General features: G+C 36.8%; 1 pseudogene; it reads left to right on the top strand.

Moving 5' to 3' along the window:
* Positions 1-19,594: 19,594 nt before the first annotated feature.
* Positions 19,595-21,072, top strand: LOC131182971 (cytochrome P450 CYP749A22-like; annotated as a pseudogene).
* Positions 21,073-23,603: the final 2,531 nt, after the last annotated feature.

Raw genomic sequence — 23,603 nt, 5'->3', positions numbered from 1 at the left:
GGGCACATTTCTATAAACATTATTAATTTTCCTGCTCATTAACATTTGATAATCAGATTAGTTAGGGTTGCCCATGATCCGATTTGGGTCGCTTCTGTTCTGCAGTTTAGGGGAAGTGCAGAGTCCTCAGAGTCTCAATTTTAATTTAATTCGATTTTGGTTAAATTTAATTATTAATTTTTTTAAAGAAAAGAAAATCTTTATTTAAAATTGAATTAAATTTTTATGTGGAAACCCATATATATTTATTATTTATTATTATTTTATTTTAATTAGCTAACATATTTATAAATATATATATATATATATTTTATTGGATGGTCTGCTTATTTATTTATATATATATATATATATATATATATATATATATATATTATTTTTGAAATTAAATATATATCTGCAATCTGAACAACCCAGTTTAATAATAACTCTTATCCCATTCTACACCTAATAGAACTCTTGAAATATATATACCCTAATCATCTATTCTGCTAAATTTTGCTTTCAAAACCTATTTGTCACCTCTTTTTTCTATCAAATACTCTCAACAAAGAATCCATAAATTTTTACTTCTCTATTCATCACATTCGATTCTGTTTTCAAGGTAAAAATTCTCATTCTTTATTCAATAACGGGTGAATTTGATTTTATTTTCTTTCATTGATTTGTTATAACTACCCTAGAATTTTTTTTTTCTTTGATCATTGGTATTGAATTGGGTTGATCATAATTACTGTGAAACGATAACTTTGAATTTAGATTATATATATATATATATATATATATATATATATATATAATATTTATTTTATTTTATTTTATTATTATCTGATTTTTTTTAATATTTTGGGTGTGTAGGAGATTTGAATATTCAATCAGTCAATTGAAATTGTCTCTCTTCCATTGAAAATAACTATTGTCTTGGAGATTCCAAGTGAGTGGTAATTATAGTACATGGCACCGTTTTAGTCCCTTTTAAAATTTCTTAGCATTAAGTTTGTTATTAAATGAAATTTTAAATCAATATTTTAACAATTGTTTTATATGTGATTTTCTAGAGTTTTATTTTATTATTGAATTTTATTTCGATTTTGATTAAATAATTAATTTTGTCAACAATCTCTGCATTAGACCCATTAGGATTCCGGGAACAGGCCTTTAATGTATTTATATTGATCGATATTTGACTGTAAAATTTACCGATGTGTTATTGAATTGATTTGAGATTGATTTGATCTTATTGACTCTCTGAAACTATTGAAATACACTATTGAAATACACTATTGAAATTGCACTATCAGTTATTCTTTGCTATCTGAAATTTTTATTGATTTTGGTTGATTTGTATAAATTGATTTTCTATTTTGAATTGGTACCTGTGCCCAGTATCTGTTTCTATTATCTGGCCCCGCCGTGTGGACTATCATGGTATTAGGTTGTATTGTCGAGTCATGCATCATTGCAGTTTATGGTTTGCATTAGTATCATATGCATTGATATCTGTGAATGAGGAGGAAGGTATCTAATATCTGATAGCGTGCTTACCATCTGACCTTTGGTGATGTGGGGTATCATCACCCTGGTGCACTGTACCATAAAATTTTTATTGAATGAATTTATTTTATATATATGTTTTATGAAATTATTTTATTAATGATTTTGACAGCATGAGCATAATTTTATTGAATAGAAAATTTATTGTGAAATTAATCAAGCGTCTGCCTGTTCCTATTCCGTTGTGTGCTATAATTATCATTCACTGAGCATCTAGCTCAAACCACGTTTTCTCTGTCTGTTATCTGTTTCAAATCAGTAGAATTCTGCAACTGATCCAAATATTCAGTCCATTTTCTGGAGAGGGACAACTTTGATTTGTTCTCATGGTATGCCCGAATTCATATTTTCTCGGGCTAATAATTAGTTTAGTTTATTAAACAGTTTAAGTTTTTATTGAAATCTGTAGAGACTCCGCAGTTTACCTATGGGATATTTATGATGTTTATTCAGCATTTTGTTTATTTGGATTTTGTCTATTTTTGGGATTAGTAAGTGACAATATATTCATTCAAGATACTCTGATAAGGCTTGCATGATTTAAGAATACTTAAATTATGCGCCGGTCACGGTTCAGAATTTTGGGTCGTGATAAAGTTGGTATCAGAGCTCGGTTAAGGTCTAGTAAACTTGCGGAGCATAGGATCCTTAACGTCTTTTCAGTTTATCATTGCTTTAGATGTCTGCGTCCTTCGTATCCTTTTCACCTGTCTTAATTTGGCTCACATTTTCAAATTTGATACTTGTTTATTAAAATGAATATGTGCCTGGGTCTGTTAGACGTAAGAGGAGAACTAGGGTCAAGGGTCTTAATGGTGCAAACCTTGATCCAACAGGGGAGGTGCCACCTCAAACTATTAATCAGACATCTGAACAGACGCCTATAGCTAAGACTGGGGCACAACCATTCCAATTAGCTACTGCAGCTTAAGCACCTAGAGCTGGTCAAGTTACTGTGGCAGATCTGGCAGCGGGATTGCATGTAGTGAATCGTGCTGTTAATACTATAGCTGAGTACCTTACAACTCAACCACAACAACCAGTAGTTGGCTCTATTTCAGCACCAGCTCAGGATAGGGCTCGATTCCTTGACTCTACAGACTTTCTTAAGCTAAAACCAAAGGAGTTCACTGGAGAGGATGCATTAGCTGATCCCTTAGATTTTCTAGATGACATGGAGAGGTGTTATGACACTATGGGTTGTAGTAGTGCTAGGATGGTGATGTTGGCGGGAAATCAGCTTAAGGGAGTTGCTCGTGAGTGGTATATCTCTAAGAAGAATGGGCGACCTGAAGGTTCTATCCTCTAGCCTGAGTTTCACTCTCTCTTCTTAGAGCGATTCCTCCCTCCTAGTGTTCAAGAGGCTAAGGCTTTGGAGTTTGAAACCTTAAAGCAAGGTAAAATGACAGTTACAGAGTATGAGATGAAGTTTACCAAACTATCTCGCTTTGGTAAACACTTGATTCCAAATGAGGAGAAGAAGGCCCGCAGGTTTGAAAGGGGCTTATGAGACAGGCTAATTGATCGTGTAGCTCCTTTACGACTACCTAAATATGAGGAGGTGGTTGATCAGGCTAGACAGATGGAGATGTATGATGATGAATGTTGGGCTCGTGAGCAGCGCAAGCGGTTTAAGAAAGATAGTCAATGTAATCAATTTAACAGAGGACAGAGTCATCAGGGTTCTTATCAGGATAATAAGCAGGGTTCTCAATCTATAGTTGGCAATAGGGCACATCAATCTGGAGTTGGTCAGGGACGTGAGCAGAGGACACATGCAGGGAATGCTCGGTATAACCAGATTAGCACTGAGCCTATTACCACTCCTTGTCAATGTTGTAGTAAGCCACATAAGGGCACTTGTCATTGGGTCACTGGAGCATGCTTTGGTTGTGGATAGCTGGGACACCGTAGACAGGACTGTCCTACTAGTGAGACAACTCAGGGTGATGGTCAAGCAACACATTCTACTCCCTCTCAGGCTCAACCAATTTCACAGTATATGGTAGAAGTCAGGGTTTTGGTGGTCACAGTCAGGGTGGTAGAGGTTCTGGTGGTAGAGGATTTGCTCAAACTCAGGGACAGGCGTCTAGTGGTAGAGGTCAAGCTAGGGTTTTTTCTTTGACTCAGCAGGATGCTCAGGCATCTAATGCAGTAGTGACAGGTACACTTCCTATTTGCTAATTTGATGCTAGAGTACTGTTTGATCCTGGTTCCAGTCATTCCTATAACACCCCGTTTGCATAGCCTGGTAGATTTCACTGTTCCGATGACCGGTGTCGGTCCGGACAATTAAGGAGATTAGATTCACATTTAAGACAACTTGAGAAGCCATAAACACAAATAATTAGTAATGTTTAATTAGTTAACTATAAATAAGAAAAACAGAACATAAGAAGTTAAACGAGCCGAGAGTCACAGCAATGAGTGACCTCCTCGAACGCATCGCTAAGTCGTTTTAAACTCAAATTTCGAACCGTAAAAAGTGACGCTGTGGTCCTTAGGACCCTTATGAACATAGTGGAAAAGAGAAAATCATGAAAAAGAACTGTTAAGCTAGTCAAATAATTAGGTCAGGGAGCCGGAAAAAATATTGGATTATTTGCAAACCGGGATGAACCGGCGAGGGGCAATTTGGTCAATTAACCCCGAGAGCTGACTCCTGACCTAACTGTCCAATAAAATCGGAGAAATAAAAATTTTCAGAATCGAGAATTAAATTAAAGAACTAATAGAAAATAAAAATAAATAGAAAAAAAAAGAGAAAAGGAAAGAGGTTGGAAAAGTCAAAGGGATGACATCATGTATGATGTCATAAAGATTTAATTTAATTATTTTATTAATTAGAGAATTTTGGTCTTCAAAAAGGGATAAACATAAAAGAAAACAAAAAGAAAAAAAAATTAAAAACCTCATTTTCCATCTTCCTTGCCGCCCCACTTTCTTCTTCAATTCACCATTGCCCATCCTCCATTAAAGCTTGCACTCAAGCTTTATTCCTCCACTCAACCTTAATAACTCCCTTAAAAACCTCCCTAGAACTTGTTATTGCAACTTAAGAAGGAGATTACAAGAAGAAAGAAGGAGAGAAATTGGAGAATTGGCAAACTAGTTGAGGTTAGTATGCTAACTTACTATTTTTCCATTCAAATGCATGTTTAGGTAATTAAGTGAGTTAAGAACTTGATGTAAATGAAACAAATATGGGGAAAGAATTAAATTGAAATTTCGGGCAGCTTGAGAGGAGTGTGGTTTGCATGAATATGATGCAATTGAGTGAGTTTAGAAGCTTTACTTAGTTAAATGATTAGCATTAAAATTATTAGAAGTAGTTAAATGCAAGAGTTAGTGAGATTAGGGTTTCAATGCTAGGGTTTATGAACCAAAAATTGGAGAAATGAATAAATGGCATGTTTAACCTATTGTGACAGGAAATAATGGTCAATTATGACCAAATAAGTTGTGTGGGAATGGTAGGAAATTAAACCAAATTCGTAGGTTAATGGTCATGCTGCTAGCAGCATGACCAAACCCACTTTGAAGGACTAAAACTCAAATATTACAAGTCCAATTGATATGCCACCAATTGGAGATGAAAATAGACATAAAAGAGCACAATTTTCATTAAGGAACCATGACCAAAAACTGACCAAAACTTGGTGAAACAATTGACCAAAGTGAATTGATAGCAGGCTGCCACTGCACTAAACTGACCAAATGAATAGTAACTGTTCATTTGGTCATAATTCGAGTTAGACAGGTCAAATTGACCTGAAATTTTACCAGCAATTAGATGAGACATAGATCTAAAACTTTCATGAAGAACACCACCCACAAATTATGCCATTAAACCATTCAAATTATTGAGCAAAGTTAAATTACCAAACCTGCAACTCTGCAGATTTTCAATTGAGCAGTAATGTTTGGATGGCTATAACTCTCTGTAGGAAACTCGGATTTAGGCGATTCTTGAACCGATGGAAACTTAAGACATAGTAGAGCATTTCATATGAAGAAATTTAGACCAAATTATGAACTTAACTTGATCAAATTATTGACCAAAGTTGGATCAAAATCTGCCAGAACCCAAAAGTGCAGTATGAACAGTGCACGTGAACAGTAAACTTATTTTGGCCATAACTTGAGCTACAAAACTCCGATTGAGGTGATCCAGAAATGAGAATACACTTAAGACAGTAAGGAACATTTTCTACGAAGGAAGTTTTGTCAAATTCCAACAGTAGACCGACCAATGAAACAGTGCAACTTCGGAGAACCAAAACCAAAAATTGGCAATTTTGCCAAAATGACCAAAGTTTTAAACAAATGACCAAACCAACAAGTTTGGTGATCAAAATGTGGTATGTGGGTGAAGTTGGAGTTCCCATACCCATTAAACCTTAGAAAGTCAATAATTTGACTTAAATAGTGCAGTGAATAGTAACCCGAAACACAAAAATTTCGAGAACGTCGAATTTAACACGTTAGAGCTAGGTAAATGTGAAGTTAAGTTTATTTTGGATTTATTTTAAGTTTTAGTATTGAAACATTAGAAAATTTCGTGTTTCAGTGAAAAAGAATACCGCGACAGAACCTGAGGAGTCGAGTCAAGGCCAACAGGCGACTCGTTTGAGGTTTGTGCACAACATATACTTTTATAATCATCTTTTGCATATCGATTTGAATAATATGAAATATTGGATTATGGCATTCTTATGATATTTGATCTAAATTGTTGAAAGTTATTTTGTATATTTGAAAAGACAATGTTTAGCAAATTGTTAAGATAAGTTTTGAAACCACAGTGTCATGACCACATATTTGAACACCTCACTAGCACGACTAGTGGGGGTAATTAGTTTTGAATTTTGATTCCTTCTCTGGAGAAGTGTTGAGGTGTGCCAGTAGAAGAGGATGTGAATGGATATCCATATATTTGAGCTAGCTAGCCTTGTGATATGATTTCTCTTTAGCTTCTGGCTATTGAGATTCATGTGATTTCTCTTTAGCCTCTGGCTATTGAGATTCTATTTGATTCGAATGGCGTGATCTAACTGTGGGTTTTATGAAATGTGTTTTGTTACTTTGAATTGAACTTGGTTTACATGTAAAATCTTACAATGCATGATTGTATTTAATTTTCATGTTTAGCCAAATTTTTAAATGAATGTGCTTTAAGTTTTGCATAAAGATTATTTTAGTATATTGTGCACCACTGAGTCCTAGTACTCAGCGATAGCTTTTATTGCTGTCGCAGATATAGAGACTAGAGGAGCAGCAGACTGAGCTGCTGAGGTGTGTGAAGTCATCATCTTAAAGTCTTCGGGTATAATTTATACCCTGCCTGTAAATATTTATTTTGATGTATGTATTGCATATAAAGGTATGGACATGTAAATGGGTCTTGAGCAGCTTGTACAAAAACTTGTATGAAGTTTGTAATAAAATTTAGTTTGTATTTCTTTTGATGTGAATTTTATAAGGATGTATATAAATTGTTTTGTCTCAAATGAAATGATTGTGGAATTGTTGAAATTGATAGAGTTTGATTGTGAAATTGAAGTTGTGGTTGAGAAAAATTTTTAGAAGTGCTTTTTACAGGTATTTGAAGAACGGTTTTCTCAAAATACAGAGGAAACTCTGTCAAAATTTTTATAAAATTTGCGAAAAAATAAAATGGGCCAAAATTTCCAACTAGCTTTTCACTTAAGTACATGTTTTAAATACTTATTAGAAATGCTCACCACTTACCAAAAGTAAGAAATTGTTTTAAAATCCCTTGTAGGGTGCTTAATGAGTTATCGGTAGGTGAAGTTCGATAGTTCATTAAGTATTCTACAGGATCATGCTAAGCCTTACAGAGGGGTAAGGTGTGACAATTCCTTTGTTTCTCCATACTTTTCCATGAGATTTAGTACACCACCTACTTTGTTAGAGTATCCTTTATCTGTATCAACACCTATGAGGGATGCAATAGACACTGATATGCTGTATAGGGGATGCATAGTTCACATTGGAGATAGGGAATTAGCTGCAGATCTTGTTTCTTTGGATATGTTTGAGTTTGATGTGATTTTAGGCATGGATTGGTTAGCCACTTATCACGTTTCATTGGATTGTCATAATAAAGTTGTACTCTTTAAAATTCCTGGGGAGGCAGAATTTCAATTTCAGGGAGATCGCAGTATAGCCTCTAGTAATCTTATCTCTGTAGTGAGTGCTAGACGATTATTGCGAAAGAGGTGTAAAGGGTATCTAGCTTATGTTAGAGATGTTCAGGTAGAAGGTGCAAGTTTGGAGAATGTTGCAGTGGTTAAGGAGTTTCCTGATGTGTTTCCAGAAGATTTATCAGGTTTAACCTCGGAGCGAGAGGTAGAGTTTGGTATAGACTTAGTTCCTGGAACTGAGCCCTTATCTACGCCACCTTATCGTATGGCACCCGCAGAACTTAAGGAGTTGAAGGAGCAACTACAGGACCTACTAGATAAGGGGTTTATTCACCCTAGTGTTTCTCCATGGGGTGCTCCTGTGTTATTTGTACGGAAGAAGGATGGGTCTTTGAGAATGTGCATTGATTATAGGCAATTGAATAAGGTAAATGTGCGTAATAAGTATCCTCTTCCACGCATAGATGACCTATTTGACAAACTTCAAGGTGCAAAGTATTTTTCCAAGATTGATCTTCGATCTGGGTATCATCTGTCGCAAGGTATTTTGCGGTCGCCTGGACGAACACTCACCGAAATGGGAAAGAGTGAGGAGTCGCCACTTTAATTTTGAGGGAAATTAAAGGAAACCATTTATGAAAACAAACTAACATAAAACCACTTCGAAAACAGAGATTCTAGGTTGGGGGTCCGTATACGGGCGGGAAAGGTATTAGGCACCCCGCCTCGTCCCTCTATGAGGGTCAGCAGATTTAACATTATGCCCTTTATAAATTAAAATCGATAGCTAGGAAGGTTAGGCTAGAATGAAGATGTTAATCCCTTTGACAAAAGAGAATATTTAATTTTTCACTAGTGTTCGGGTTACCCAGATACATAAGTAAATGAGACGACCTTAGTGAATTGATGTTGTGTTGCGGTTTTCGTTTATGGGATTTACTTTGCGTGCTTATTAAAATTTGATTTTGAGAATCGGATAAGAACTCTCCTCCGTTCTCTATACATTTAGTAAAATTTGATTTGAAAATTGGATAAGAACTCTCCTCCGATCTCTGTATATTTATTTGGTTTGATTTGAGAATCGGATAAGAACTCTCCTCCGATCTCTTTTTAATATTTAAAATTTGGATTGAGAATCGGATAAGAATTCTCCTCCGATCTCTTTTTAATATTTAAAATTTGGATTGAGAATCGGAAAAGAACTCTCCTCCGATCCCTTTTAATATTTAAAATTTGGATTGAGAATCGGATAAGAACTCTCCTCCGATCTCTTTTAATATTTAAAATTTGGATTGAGAATCGGATAAGAACTCTCCTCCGATCTCTTTAAATGATTATTGAAAATCTTGATTGAAGATCGGATAAGAACTCTCCTCCGATCTCCTATTTGGTTTGGATGGGGATCAGGTAAGAAATCTCCCCCGACCTCTTGAAATTTAATTACGATCGTATCGCGCAAGGACCTTAAGCTAAGGGTTCTGGCATCCGAGGACACTGGGAACCCGGATTAGGCTTCTTTTAACTCGTTGGTACCTTGTGACTAGATAAGGGATATCGGACTGATTTTTTACCGATCTCCTATGTGATCTGCTTACCAGTACCTTTCGACAAGCAACATTTGCTCTATTTCATTTGCTAGTCTGAAATTCAATTTTACTCCAAATCTCCACCTTACCCAGTCATCTTCTTGAGCTTAGTCTATTGGTTCGACTTCATAATTCTCTGATTTATTATCTGAACGTTTATTTAAAAAAAAAAAAAAACTCTTATATTAAGATACTGCTACCAACATTTTATCAAACTACCTATACGTTACCCGTAACCAGAACACCTACATTAGGAGATAATAAAAGACCAAGAACAAATAAATAACACGAACTGATATATCAAAGATAAACTCAAGAGAATAACTACCCACGTGGGACCTTCTAACATAAGATAAACTTTAACGAAAATCACGAGCGTAAAAAGAAAATAAAGATGAACACTGGATAGGGCAACCGTTCAGACACTCACCTGCAGGGAGTTGAACCTATTGAACTAACTATGGAGTTGCGAATGTTGCAGAGTTACATGCTAATAGTCTGGGGACTAATGCTCGCCTTGAAATAACGAATGCCTAATTGGCATGTAATCGAGCTGGAATGACAATGAATGAGATTGAGCTCAGAAAATAAAAGTGGATATAAAGGTGATGAAAACAGAACTGAAACTTAAGAAAGGGTATCGCAGAGCAATGAACGAACTGAAAATCAAAAGTTCCAGTGTCCAACACTTCTTCAAAGAAAATACTTTAGAAAACTAGTTTCTAAAGTCTTTCTATCTTAAAAATAGCAGAGTAGCAAAACTGAATCAATTTTCAGAGCCTTTCCACTATAATCACCACCCTTTTTTTCGTCCTCCCCTTCAATAGTTTCTATACAAGTATTTATAGGGAACGGATGTTCCTAATGAAGGGTCATGATTTCCTTTAAGGGAAATGGAAGGTTTGGATTTTAAAGGACATGATCTGATGGTTGGGAATTAAAGAGAATCAAAATGAACGACTGAGATCCTTTTCTGAATATTTGTCCTTTCTCCTTTCTAATCTGATGGATCAGAATCTTCTTGTGAAGGGCGATCCGAAGGCTGGGAATAAAAAGCGCCGGTCTTATCGTCTTCCTCTTTGATCCAAGGGCTCCGGACTTGTCCTTACAAGTAAGATCAATGGTGGAGATTGGGATGTACAGGACTGTCATGACATACTCTGGCACCTGTCAGTAATGTGGGAGATTCTGCAAATGAGGCGTGCGGTGGAGATCTCGTCTGCAATGCTTTAACTACCTCGGCTCTGATTATGACGACAGTTAGTGAAAGTTGTCTTATTCTCTTTGCTTTCCGACCTCCCCTCCTTTCCGATCTTTCTAACACACTCCTTTTCCGATCTTTCATGTTGGGCCCCCCTCTTCTGATCTCTCCCACTCCGGTCTTCTCCTTCATCTGGTCCAGTTCAGTCAAAGCATTTATTCCTTCGATTTCCGAGGCGTTCGCTTCGTTTTCTGCTAGCAATAAATGCTCAGACCTTCTCTATATATATACCTCCAACAGGAAACCCCTCCGCATTTGATTTTCTCCTCTTTCCTTCTTGCTTTTCCTGTTTTAGCCGCTCCGGCAACAATCCCGGCCATGATAGCTGCTTTTGATCTTTTTCCGGCTATTCACCTTGTTTATCAACTGAAAATTTACGATCCCGGTGATCAGAAAATTACTATGGCCACCTCTGATGACAGTGAGAGAACTGGACTAATTTACCAACCCAAATTGAAAATATCGATTGTGTTGACTTCGAATCGGTCGACCGATGTAATCGGCGAACCGATTTCGGGCGAGAAGACTGCTAATTTCCCTCCGATCTTTGGTGACTGCCCTTCGAAGTTCATTTGGCTTCTCACCACATTGGGTGTCCCGACAGCGGCTCGGTTCCGAGCGATAACATTGATGACGATCTCTCTTATTCTCATGAGAGTCATAGTCTCCCCATCTGAGCTGTACATCTATCCGATGTCGGCGGCCGGTCTCCTAATCAAACACATCTTTTGATTCAGCCATGAGACTAGGCTTTGACATAGGCCTTTACTAGATAGGATGTATTGCCGATCTCTAGAGATCGCCCAAATGATGTAATCTAACCTTTAATGTAATCCGATCTCTAAAGATCACCCAAATGATGTCATCTGACCTTTAATGTAATCCGATCTCTTGAGATCGCCTAGATGATGTAATCTGACCTTTTGGAAATAAAATTTTATTTTGACAATTATCATTCTATTATTGTTACATTGGTTATTTTCCGATCTCTGATTTGTTCATCCGATCCGATTCCTAACTGAATAGCCCTTAGCCTATCTGTAATTCCAAACAACCACCTTAATCTGCCGGTCTTTTAACCAGCCGATCTCTCCTTATTTAATTATGGAATTTCCTAAATATTCATGAGACGTGTCAGAAAAAGCTGGCGAATCCCGCTAACCGATGCGCCGCTTGGGACACCGTGAGCATGAAATGCTCAGACGGGTATAAATAGGGGATGGGTCCGCCAGTTGCTCCCTTATGTCATTTTCAACCTCTCACGAGCGATTCCAAAATCCTCTCATTTTTTAAAGTTCTTCTAACATCGATCACACTCCGGTAAGGGTTTTGATATTTCTTTTAGTTTAAATTTTCTCTTTTCTTTGAAAATGAGCGGCGCCGAGGGTTAGAGAGCGGCGAGCCCCCCTTCCGTTCACGTCTCGTGGTCGTCAGATGAAGTTAAGGTGGTCGGACCGAGCAGGCAATCTGAACCTCCTACATCCTCCGTTCCAGCCCATGGTCAAGTGGGACCCTCAAGACGAACGCATTCTTCAGGGAGAGAAAACCTTCCCGTGGATGAGCTGCCATCAATCCTTCAAGAAACCAACCTGCAGTCGTTTAACGAAGAGTATAACATTCGGGGTGATTCATACGAACTTATCAGGTGTCATAGCGATCTCCGAGCTGATCACTTCTTCGAAGAAAATGACATGATTAAGGTATACGAAGAGCAATTAAAAGCTGGGCTGCGGTTCCCTCTTAACAACTTCTTTAAGGAAGTTCTGAAATTCCATCAAGTATGCATAGCCCAAGTTCACCCAAACTCATGGCGGATCCTAGTAGCCTTCAGAGGCCTCTGCCGAGCTAAGGGGCTTAGACCAACGGCGAAGGTGTTCGCCGAGCTACACAGGCTAACTCGTCGAAAGGACGACGAGTATTGGTTCTTTCAGGCGAAGCCACATTACGGGCTTTTTACCGAGCTGCCCTCCTCCTTGAAGAATTGAAAGAATCGCTTTTTCATTCTGAGGAGCAAGGTTCCAAGCGGTTTTGAGGGTTTCCCGCGTAGCTGGCTGCATCAAGGCCCGTTAATTCCGAAGCGCATCACCCTGAATAGAGAAGAAGGCATAATGGTGATGGAGTTGAAAGATCAGGCGGCCACTCAGAAGTTCTCCTGTTTAGATGCGATGACGGCCGAACTGCATCATTGGACAATGCAGCTGATTACCAGCAAAGAACGCGGGCTTCAGCTCTCTGACCTCGGCCTCGGTACTTTCTATATCTCTGATCTTTGGGCCTTAGCGAACTCACTGACTTTTTCTCCGTGCAGGCATGGCGGGCAGCGAGGCTTCCAAGGAGAGCCGAAAGCGGAGAGGGAGGTCTCCAGGAAGGTGCGGGAGATGAAGTATGCCGAGGCCTCTTAGACACCAAGGCACGATCCTGGGGAGACACAGGGAGGCTCGTCCCGACCCTCGGGACCACCGATCCCTAAAGTAGAAGTGGTTCGGTCTCCTCCGTGACATGAAGAGTCGCCGCTACCTCCACTCGTTACTTCGAGTGCGGAAGGGGGGTCCCTCCCAACCTCCTGTGAGGACCCTTTCCCGAGGCACTCAAGTCCTAATCCACTCACTAGAGAAGAACCGCACAGCTCGAGAGAATCTGGGCTTGGCTAAGGTCTTGGGGGCCTCCATATGCCTTTAGGAGGATAAGGATAGGCTGTCCCCGAACAGTCTCGATGACATCCTGACCCGAACTATGAGCCTGAGCGTGGAGAGTTTGGTGAACGACATTGTCCGGGAGAAGGCTCACCGTATGAGGTAGGAGATCAAGAAGGTGGGTCATGAAGCAGCTTCCCTTTGATCCCAACTTTCATCCGCCCAAAACTATATAGCTGAAATTGAGGGGCGGATGAAATTCTACGAGGATAAACTGGCCGAGCAAGCTCATGTTCTTGAAGAGGTTCAGGCGCTCCGAGCCGCTGATGTCACTCTCCTCACTGACGAACTCAAAGCAAAAGAAAAAGAGGTAGTGACAAGGGAGGCCGGTGCTTATGTGAACGCCCATGGGGACCTTTTGGCCGAACTCAAGAAGCGTTATCCCGAGGAGGACTTTTCCTGGATGGTGGATCTGGGTCCCCAAGACGAAGAGGATAGCGAGGAGGAGGCTGAAGGTAAGAGAGAAGGTGAACAAAATATAGAACAGGCTGGGGGTGATCCTCCAACCGAATGACTTGTATAAATTTTTAATTTGAAATGAAATGAAGTTCTTTTTTATAGTTCAATGACTGGATGAGATCGGAAAGTATCTAAGTTGCATGAGCGCCTGATTGTCTGAACATATTAGAACAACTTGAAAGCAATTATTAACCTATATATGAGTGATCGGTAAAACTTTGTAAACATGAGATAGACCTAAACCGAAAACAAACATTGAACGAAACTTAAGATTATTAAAATTGGAAACCTGATCTGAACACTTAAGATCTGAAACACCATTAAGCCAGATTAAAATCTTAACTTTATTGAACAACTATCTACAATATTTATGAATGGGGGATCGGATGGCATGAAGGCCTAATGTTGGTTCAATTTCGTTTGACAAGAGAGATCAGAAATGTGATTGACTGGCAAAAAACTTGGTAATTGATTTAAGAGATCGGATAGGATTGAGACTTGGTACTGGTTTAATTTCTTGTAAAGAGAGATCGGAAGTGTGATTAGCTGGAAAAGAGGCTTGGCGTCGGTTTGATCCCTATGAAGAGAGATCGGAAATGAATTGAATAACGTGGAGGCTTGGGGCTAGGGATCGGTTTCAAAGTTTATTGATTTCGGGGGATCGGCCAAAATATGGTGTCGACATCATCAATTGAGGGTCAAGAAAGAATACATACTCAAGACGGCCTTTAGGACTAGGTATGGACACTATGAATTTCTTATAATGTCTTTTGGTCTTACCAATGCTCCGGCTGCATTTATGGATCTCATGAATAGAGTTTTCAAGCCTTTCTTAGATCAATTTGTTATAGTATTCATTGATGACATTCTAGTGTACTCAAAGAGTAAGGAGGAGCATGAGCAGCATTTGAGAATTGTCCTTCAGACCTTACGAGAACACAAGCTATATGCCAAGTTCTCAAAATGTGAGTGGCTTTCCTAGGCCATACAGTATCTAAGGATGGGGTGTGCATTGATAAGAAGAAAGTTGAGGCAGTGCTTCATTGGCCTAGACTCACAACTGTGTCAAAGATTCGTAGTTTCTTGGGTTTAGCAGGGTATTATAGACGATTTGTTCAAGACTTTTCTCGTATTGCAGCACCTTTAACTAAGTTGACACAGAAGAATGTGAAATTTCAGTGGTCTGAGGCTTGTGAAAAAAGTTTTCAGGAGCTTAAGACTCGTTTAACTACAGCACCAGTGTTAGCCCTTCCATCTGGATCAGGGGCTTATGTAGTATATTGTGATGCTTCTAGGATTGGTTTAGGATGTGTTTTGATGCAGCATGGACAGGTTATTGCATATGCTTATCGTTAGTTGAAAAGGCACGAGCAGAATTATTCAACTCATGATTTGGAAATGGCAGCAGTAATTTTTGCTTTGAAAATCTGGAGGCACTATCTGTATGGTGATGTGAAATCTTCACTGACCACAAAAGTCTCAAATACATCTTTGACCAACGTGATCTTAATCTTAGGCAAAGGAGATGGGTAGAATTGCTGAAGGATTATGATTGCACCATACAGTATCACCCTGGAAAAGCTAATGTGGTGGCTGATGCTCTAAGCAGGAAGTCTTCTGGTAGTTTAGCCCATATATCTACCAAGATGAGGCCTTTGATTGGTGAATTACATGAGTTGCTAGATCAAGGAGTAGAGTTTAAAATCATAGCTGGATCATTCTTAGCACATTTTCGAGTTAAGCCTATCTTGATTGATCGAATTAAGGCTGCTCAGAAGAGGGATTCTCAGTTGTGTGTGATTATAGATAGTATTCATCAAGGCCAAGCTCAAGGGTTCATGTTGAATGATGATGGAGTTCTTAGTTATGGCACTAGACTTTGTGTCCCCAATGTTGATGAGTTGAGAAGAGAAATCATGGAGGAGGCACACCATTCTGCTTACACAGTACACCCAGGTTCAGCTAAGATGTACCGTGATTTAAGGGAGCATTATTGGTGAGGTGGCATGAAGAGGGATATTGCAGACTTTGTTGCTAAATGTTTGACTTGTCGTGAGTTAAAGCGAGAACATCAAAGACCATCTGGGTTACTTCAGCCATTGCCTATCCCTGAGTGGAAGTGGGAGCATATTGCCATGGACTTTGTTGTGGGTTTACCTAGTACACGAGGTGGTTACAATGCAATCTGGGTGATAGTGGATAGATTGACAAAATCTGCTCATTTCCTTCCTGTGAAGACTACATATGACTTTGCTAAACTTGCACAGTTGTATATAAACAAGATTGTTAGTCTTCATGGAGTTCCAATTTCCATTTTCTAGGATCGTGGTACTCAGTTTACTTCTCAATTTTGGAAGAAATTCCAAGAAGCTTTAGGAACACGAGTAGACTTTAGTACTGCTTTTTACCCTCAGACGGATGGACAGTCAGAAAGGACCATACAGACATTAGAGGACATGCTTCGTGCATGCGTTATGGATTTTGGTGGCTGTTGGGATCATAATTTGCCTTTAGTGGAGTTTGCTTATAATAACTGTTATCAGGCAAGTATAGAGATGGCTCCATATGAGGCATTATATGGTCGAAAGTGTAGGTCACCGGTTTGTTGGGATGAAGTTGGAGAAAGAAGGCTTACTAGACCAGAGTTGATACAATTAACTTCAGAGAAGGTTCGACTAATTCGTGATCGACTTTTGACTGCTCAAAGTCGACAGAGAAGTTATGCTGACCCTAAGCGTAAATATGTAGAATTTATGATTGTTGATCATGTATTTATGAGAGTTTCCCCTATGAAAGGAATCATGAGGTTTGGGAAGAAAGGGAAGCTTAGCCCTCGTTTTGTTGGTCCATTTGAAATTTTGGAGAGAATTGGAGTAGTTGCTTACAGTTTAGCCCTTCCACCTGGTTTTGCACATGTACATCCAGTTTTCCATATTTCTATGCTTAGGAAGTATGTATCAGATCCATCTCATGTTTTACAACCTCAAACCAAGCAATTTAGGGATGATATGTCATATGAGGAGCAACTAGTAAAGATTTTAGATCGACAAATTAGGAAACTCCAGTCTAAGGAAGTGGCTTTGATCAAAGTCTTGTGGCATAATCACTCAAGTAGTGAGGCCACATGGGAGGCAGAATCTGAAATGCGAGCCAAATATCCTCACTTATTTGATCCTTCAAGTTAGAATTTTGTCTATTCAAATTTGGGAACCGAATTTTTTTTAAGGGGGGAAGTATGTGGAAACCCATATATATTTATTATTTATTATTATTTTATTTTAACTAGCTAACAATAATTTAATATATTTATAAATATATATATATATATTTTATTGGATGATCTGCTTATTTATTTTTAGATATATATATTATTTTTGAAATTAAATATATATCTGCAATCTGAACAACCCAGTTCAATAATAACTCTTATCCCATTCTATACCTAATAGAACTCTTGAAATATATATACCCTAATCATCTCTTCTGCTAAACTTTGCTCTCAAAACCTATTTGTCACCTCCTTTTTCAATCAAATACTCTCAACAGAGAATCCCTAAATTTTTACTTCTCTATTCATCACATTCGATTCTGTTTTTAAGGTAAAAATTATCATTCTTTATTCAATAATGGGTGAATTTGATTTTATTTTCTTTCATTGATTTGTTACAATTACCCTAGAAATTTTTTTTTTCTTTGATCATTGGTATTGAATTGGGTTGATCATAATTACTGTGAAACGATAACTTTGAATTTAGATTATATATATGTATATATATATATATATATATATATATATATATATATATATATATATGTATATATATATATATATATGTATATGTATATATATATATACATGTATATTTACATATATACATGTATATATATATATACATATACATATATATATGTATATATATATATATATATGTTATTTTATTTTATTTTATTATTATTTGATTTTTTTTTAATATTTTGGGTATGTAGGAGATTTGAATATTCAATCAGTCAATTGAAATTGTCTCTCTTCCATTGAAAATAACTATTGTCTTGGAGGTTCCAGGTGAGTGTTAATTATAGTACATGGCACTGTTTTAGTCCTTTTTAAAATTTCTTAGCATTAAGTTTGTTATTAAATGAAATTTTAAATCAATATTTTAACAATTGTTTTACATGTGATTTTCTAGAGTTTTATTTTATTATTGAATTTTATTTCGATTTTGATTAAATAATTAATTTTGTCAACTATCTCTGCATTAGACCATTTAGGATTCCAGGAACAGGCCTTTAATGTATTTATATTGATCGATATTTGACTGTAAAATTTACCGATGTGTTACTGAATTGATTTGAGATTGATTTGATCTTATTGACTCTCTGAAACTATTGAAATACACTATTAAAATTGCACTATCAGTTATTATTTGCTATCTGAAATTTTTATTGATTTTGATTGATTTGTACAAATTGATTTTCTATTTTGAATTGGTACTTATGCCTAGTATCTGTTTCTATTATCTGGCTCCGCCGTGTGGACTATCACGGTAATAGATTGCATTGTCGAGTCATGCATTATTGCAATTTATGGTTTGCATTAGTATCATATGCATTGATATATGCGAAGGAGGAGGAAGGTATCTAATATCTGGTAGCGCGCTTACCATCTGACCTTTGGTGATGGGGGGTATCATCACCTTGGTGCACTATACCATAAAATTTTTATTGAATGAATTTATTTTATATATATGTTGTATGAAATTATTTTATTAATGATTTTAACAGCATGAGCATAATTTTATTGAATGGAAAATTTATTGTGAAATTAATCAAGCGTCTGCATGTTCCTATTCCGTTGTGTGCTATAATTATCATTCACTGAGTATCTAGCTCAAACCACGTTTTCTCTGTTTGTTATCTGTTTCAGATCAGTAGAATTCTGCAGCTGATCCAAATATTCAGTCCATTTTCTGGAGAAGGACAACTTTGATTTGTTCTCATGGTATGCCCGAATTCATATTTTCTCGGGCTAATAATTAATTTAGTTTATTGAACAGTTTAAGTTTTTATTGAAATCTGTAGAGACTCCGCAGTTTACGTATGGGATATTTATGATGTTTATTCAGCATTTTATTTATTTGGATTTTGTTTGTTTTTAGGATTAGTAAGTGACAATATATTCATTCAAGATACTCTGATAAGGCTTGCATGATTTAAGAATACTTAAATTATGCGCCGGTCACGGTTCAGAATTTTGGATCGTGACATTTTATAATTTAATTTTATTTATAAAATAATTAACAGCTTAGTATGTTAATATGAAAATCTTTAATTTTTTATCATAATAACTTTTATTAAATCAAATTAAAATTTAGTAAATTTTATAAAAGAAATTAAAATTTAAAAATTTTTATAAAAATACTTATAAAATTAAATAATCGAGTGGGATAATTAGCCCAATATGCCACTTCTCTCGCTTTGCTTTTCCTCTTAAAAAACCATAACAATGAAAAAATTGAAATGTAATTGAAAATTAAATTTTGATTAAATTAAATTATTATTTTTTTAAAGAAAAAAACCCTGATTTAAAATTGTACTAAATTTCTACAATACAATTTCAGATAAATTCAAATAAGGTAAATTTTGGTCTAGTTCTAAATTTAGATTAGAAAAGTCTTGTTTAGGGTTAGAATGGGCACATCATAAAGGGAAAAGTATATTTAGGTACTTGATATCTATGCATTTTATTGAAAGGAGCCAGATTTTTTTTTTTCAATCTGACCTGTATTGGTGGGTCCCATATGCGAAAAAAAAAAAAGCCCTAATTCCCAAATCTCCCAAATTCCCAAACAGCTTATTTAAACCCTAGATTTCCAGATGGCCTTGGAGGCTTTAATGGAACTGTATTAGCCTGAAAACGCAGATTGTGTTTTAGTCATCCCTTAATGGCATTGTTGCAGCACTACTTCTCTGTCTTCAGGAATCAGAATTCAAGTTTGACTCAGATGACAAATACAAATCTTCAATCTCCTCTTCCTGTTTGTTTTTGCTCTTATTATGACTAATGTCTTCCACTTATAATTAAAGATAAATAAAGTTATATATATATATATATATATATATATATATATATATATATATATATATATATATTACAATCTTAATTACATATATTTATATATAATTTTATTAAAATTATAAAATATATAAAAAGAACATATATACAAAATTGATTCTTTAGTTCGATTTCAGTTTGTTATGATTTTGATTCAATTCTTAATGAAAAATTAAAATTAAACCCAAACAATAAATATAAGTTTAGTCCTTATAATAACGGTTCTTTTTTAATTTTAGTACAATTCTTTAGTTTAGTTTGAAATCTCAGGAGCTGTCCACAACCTTAATATCTTCCATTTGGTTTGGGACCTAGAAGTTGCGTGGGCTTCAATTTTGCATTTACAGAGACAAAGATACGAAGTTAATAGTTGTTTCTGTTGTTGCAGCAACCTTGTGAAAACAGCAGATGATGTTGAATCAGACAAACTAGAACAAGGGATAAGAAATTCCATCATAAATATGATGAAGAGAAGAGTGGAAGCAGCAATTATGGGCCAGTCATCAGATGGCTTTGGAAGTGATTTTCTTGGATTACCTTTGAAGGCACATCATGATGATGATTCTGATAGGAGAATCAGTTGAAGACGTGATTGATGAATGCAAGACGTTTTATTTTGCTGGACATGAAACAACTGCGAGTTCAATCACCTGGACTCTTTTTCTTCTAGCTATTCACACAGATTGGCAAGATAAAGCCAGAAAGGAAGTCCTTGAATTATTTGGCAAAACTTACTCACTAATCAAATTCTTTTATTAATATTTATCAACTTTTTCATTTCAAGATCCAATTTTCTCTGCTGTAGATGAACATGATTATCAATGAAGCTCTGCGCCTATATCCCCCAGGTGTTAGTGTCACAAGGCAAGTCCAAAGGCAAGTCAGATTGGGAAATTAATCTTTCCTGAATATATGGTAATCGAAATCCCAGTTCCTGCAATTCATCACAATCCTCAAATATGGGGAGAAGATGTTCACCTTTTCAAACCAGACAGATTCGCAGAAGGTGTGGCTAAAGCTACCAATAACAATGTCGCTGCCCATCTTCAATATGATTGGGACCTAGAAGTTGTGTGGACTCTAACTTTGCAATTACAGAGACAAAGATTGCACTGCCAATGATTCTGCAGCGTTATCAGTTTAACCCTTCACCAACATATGTCCACTCACCCTTACCCTCATCGCACTGTGTCCTCAACATGGACTGCAAATCACGCTTCAGCCATTACACCTTGGATGAGCATGTTATGAAAGGCACGCAAATCTAAGACACAAGCACAAAAATCACACAGTCACAAAGTATAGAAAAGAGAAGAAGAATAATAACACAGAATTTGATTTAACGTGGTTCAACCGTAAAGTCTACGTCTACGGCCAAGACAAGAGAAAAAAGTTCTACTATGATGAAAAGAGCAAGATACAATCACTCAGAACTCTCAAACTCTAACTGCAGTATGTTTCCCGAATATGGTAGAATATTACATTATGCTGTTTCATACTGAGATCAGTGGTGGGCTTCAGGCCCAGGCACATCAACACGTGTCCTCCGTTACCACCACAGATCTCACTTTTTATTTCAATCAACTCTCACGCGAAACTTTCAGATCAGATCATAATTCGAATTTATGAAAAAATATATCCAAAATTCAAGCCACAAAAAATAACAATTCTTCCCCTTGGCTTGAATTCCCTCCATCATCAACAAAAAAAAAATCACAAACACTTTGTCTTGCCATGTGCCCTCGCAAGGGCACTATTGAGCATTACAAATACCAACCAAGTCTAGGCAATGCCTAAACTTGCTGACTGGGACTCTCTTGGTCATCATATCTACTGGATTATCATGTGTAGAGACTTTCTGCATAACTATAGTCCCTTGAGATATAATGTCCCGAATGAAGTAATATCTTACATTATTGTGCTTAGTTTGCTCATAGTACATTTGATTCTTTGTGAGATTTATTGCACTCTGATTGTCACAAAACACTATTGACTTATTCTGTATCGATCCAAGATCACCTACCAAACCCTGTAACCATAAGACTTCCTTTACTGCCTCTGCTAAAGCCATATATTTAGCCTCTGTGATAGACAAAGCAATTGTAGCTTGCAGTGTTGCCTTTCAACTGATAGTACTTCCAGAGAGAGTAAACAAATAGCCTGTCAAAGATCTCGTCTTGTCTAAGTTCCCTGCAAAATCTGAATCCACATAGCTAACAACTGAATCACTCATCTTGGCTTTGTCAAATGTCAGATCAACATCTGTAGTTCCCTTCAAATACCTTAGAATCCATTTTACTACCTGCCAATGCTCTTTCCCAGGACATGCCATGTATCTACTCACAACACTAACTGCATGTGAAATGTCAGGTTGGGTGCAAACCATAGAATACATGATGCTACTAACAGCACTAGAATAAGGAACATTGGACATATGCTCTATCTCCTCATCTGTTTTTGGTGACATGTCTGCAGATAACTTGAAATGGGCAGCAAATGGAATGCCACAGGCTTAGCATTATTCATATTGAAATGATTACGCACTTTCTCAATATAGGCTTGCTAAGATAAGAAAAGCTTCCCAACACTTCTACGCCTATTAATTTGCATTCCCAAAATCTTCTTTGCAATACCCAAAACCTTCATCTCAAACTCATCACTCAACTACTTTTTCAGAATATTAATTTGTGACATGCTTTTAGTAGCAATAAGCATGTCACCCATATACAACAGCAAATGGGCAAAGGAATCATCTGAAAGCTTCTTATGATACACACAACTGTCATATGAACTATGAATAAAGCTATTATGAACTATGAATGTATCAAATCTTTTGTACCATTGCCTAAGGGACTATTTCAAACTATATAAAGATTTCTTAATCGAGCAAACATGATTTTCCATACCTGGAATGACAAATCCCTCAAGCTGAATCATAAATTTGCGCCTCTAACTCATCATGCAAAAATGTTATCTTCACATCTAGTTTTTCAAGCTCTAGATCATGAAGAGTAACCATAGCAAGTAAGACTCTGATAGAACTGTTCTTCAAAACTGGAGAAAAAACTTCATTAAAGTCAATCCCGTCCCTCTGAGTAAAGCCTTTTGCTATCAATCGTACCTTATATCGAGGTGCTTCAACCCTTGGAGTGCTTTCTTTTTTCTTGAACATGCATTTGTAACCTATCACTTTTTGTCCCTTAGGTAATGTTACAAGCTCCCAAGTCTAATTCTTATGAAGAGATTCAATTTGTTCACCCATAGCATCAATCAACTGATCTGCATCTAAACAAGAAATAGCTTCTCTATAATTGCTGGGTTCATGCACATCAACTGTCTCAGCAACTGACAAGTCAAATGCAACTAGATCTGCATATACATATCTCTGTGAGGGTCTAATCTATCTTCTCTCTCTACCAGTTGTAATGCTATATGGTTCCTGTTGCTGTTGCTCAGGTGCATTCTCTTGTTGATCAAGATCTTAAACCTCATCCTCTGAATCACTAGACTGAACTGCTGAAGTATCAATATCAAGCTTCACCTGTTCTCTAACACCATAATCTGATTCTGCTATTGACTTCTCTCTCCGACCATCCAATGAAGCAGACTCATTAAATGTCACATCCCCACTAATAATTAATCCTGAAGACTTTAGATCATTGCACCACAACATGTAGCCTTTCACTCCATATGCATACCTAGAAATATGCATTTTCTTACCCTCGTCTCAAGCTTACCATCTCTCACATGAGCATACGCAAGGCAACCAAA

Source organism: Hevea brasiliensis, chromosome 9 (genome assembly GCF_030052815.1).
Source record: "Hevea brasiliensis isolate MT/VB/25A 57/8 chromosome 9, ASM3005281v1, whole genome shotgun sequence".
Taxonomy (NCBI): Eukaryota; Viridiplantae; Streptophyta; class Magnoliopsida; order Malpighiales; family Euphorbiaceae; genus Hevea; species Hevea brasiliensis.
This window is presented reverse-complemented; position numbering and strand designations above follow the sequence as displayed.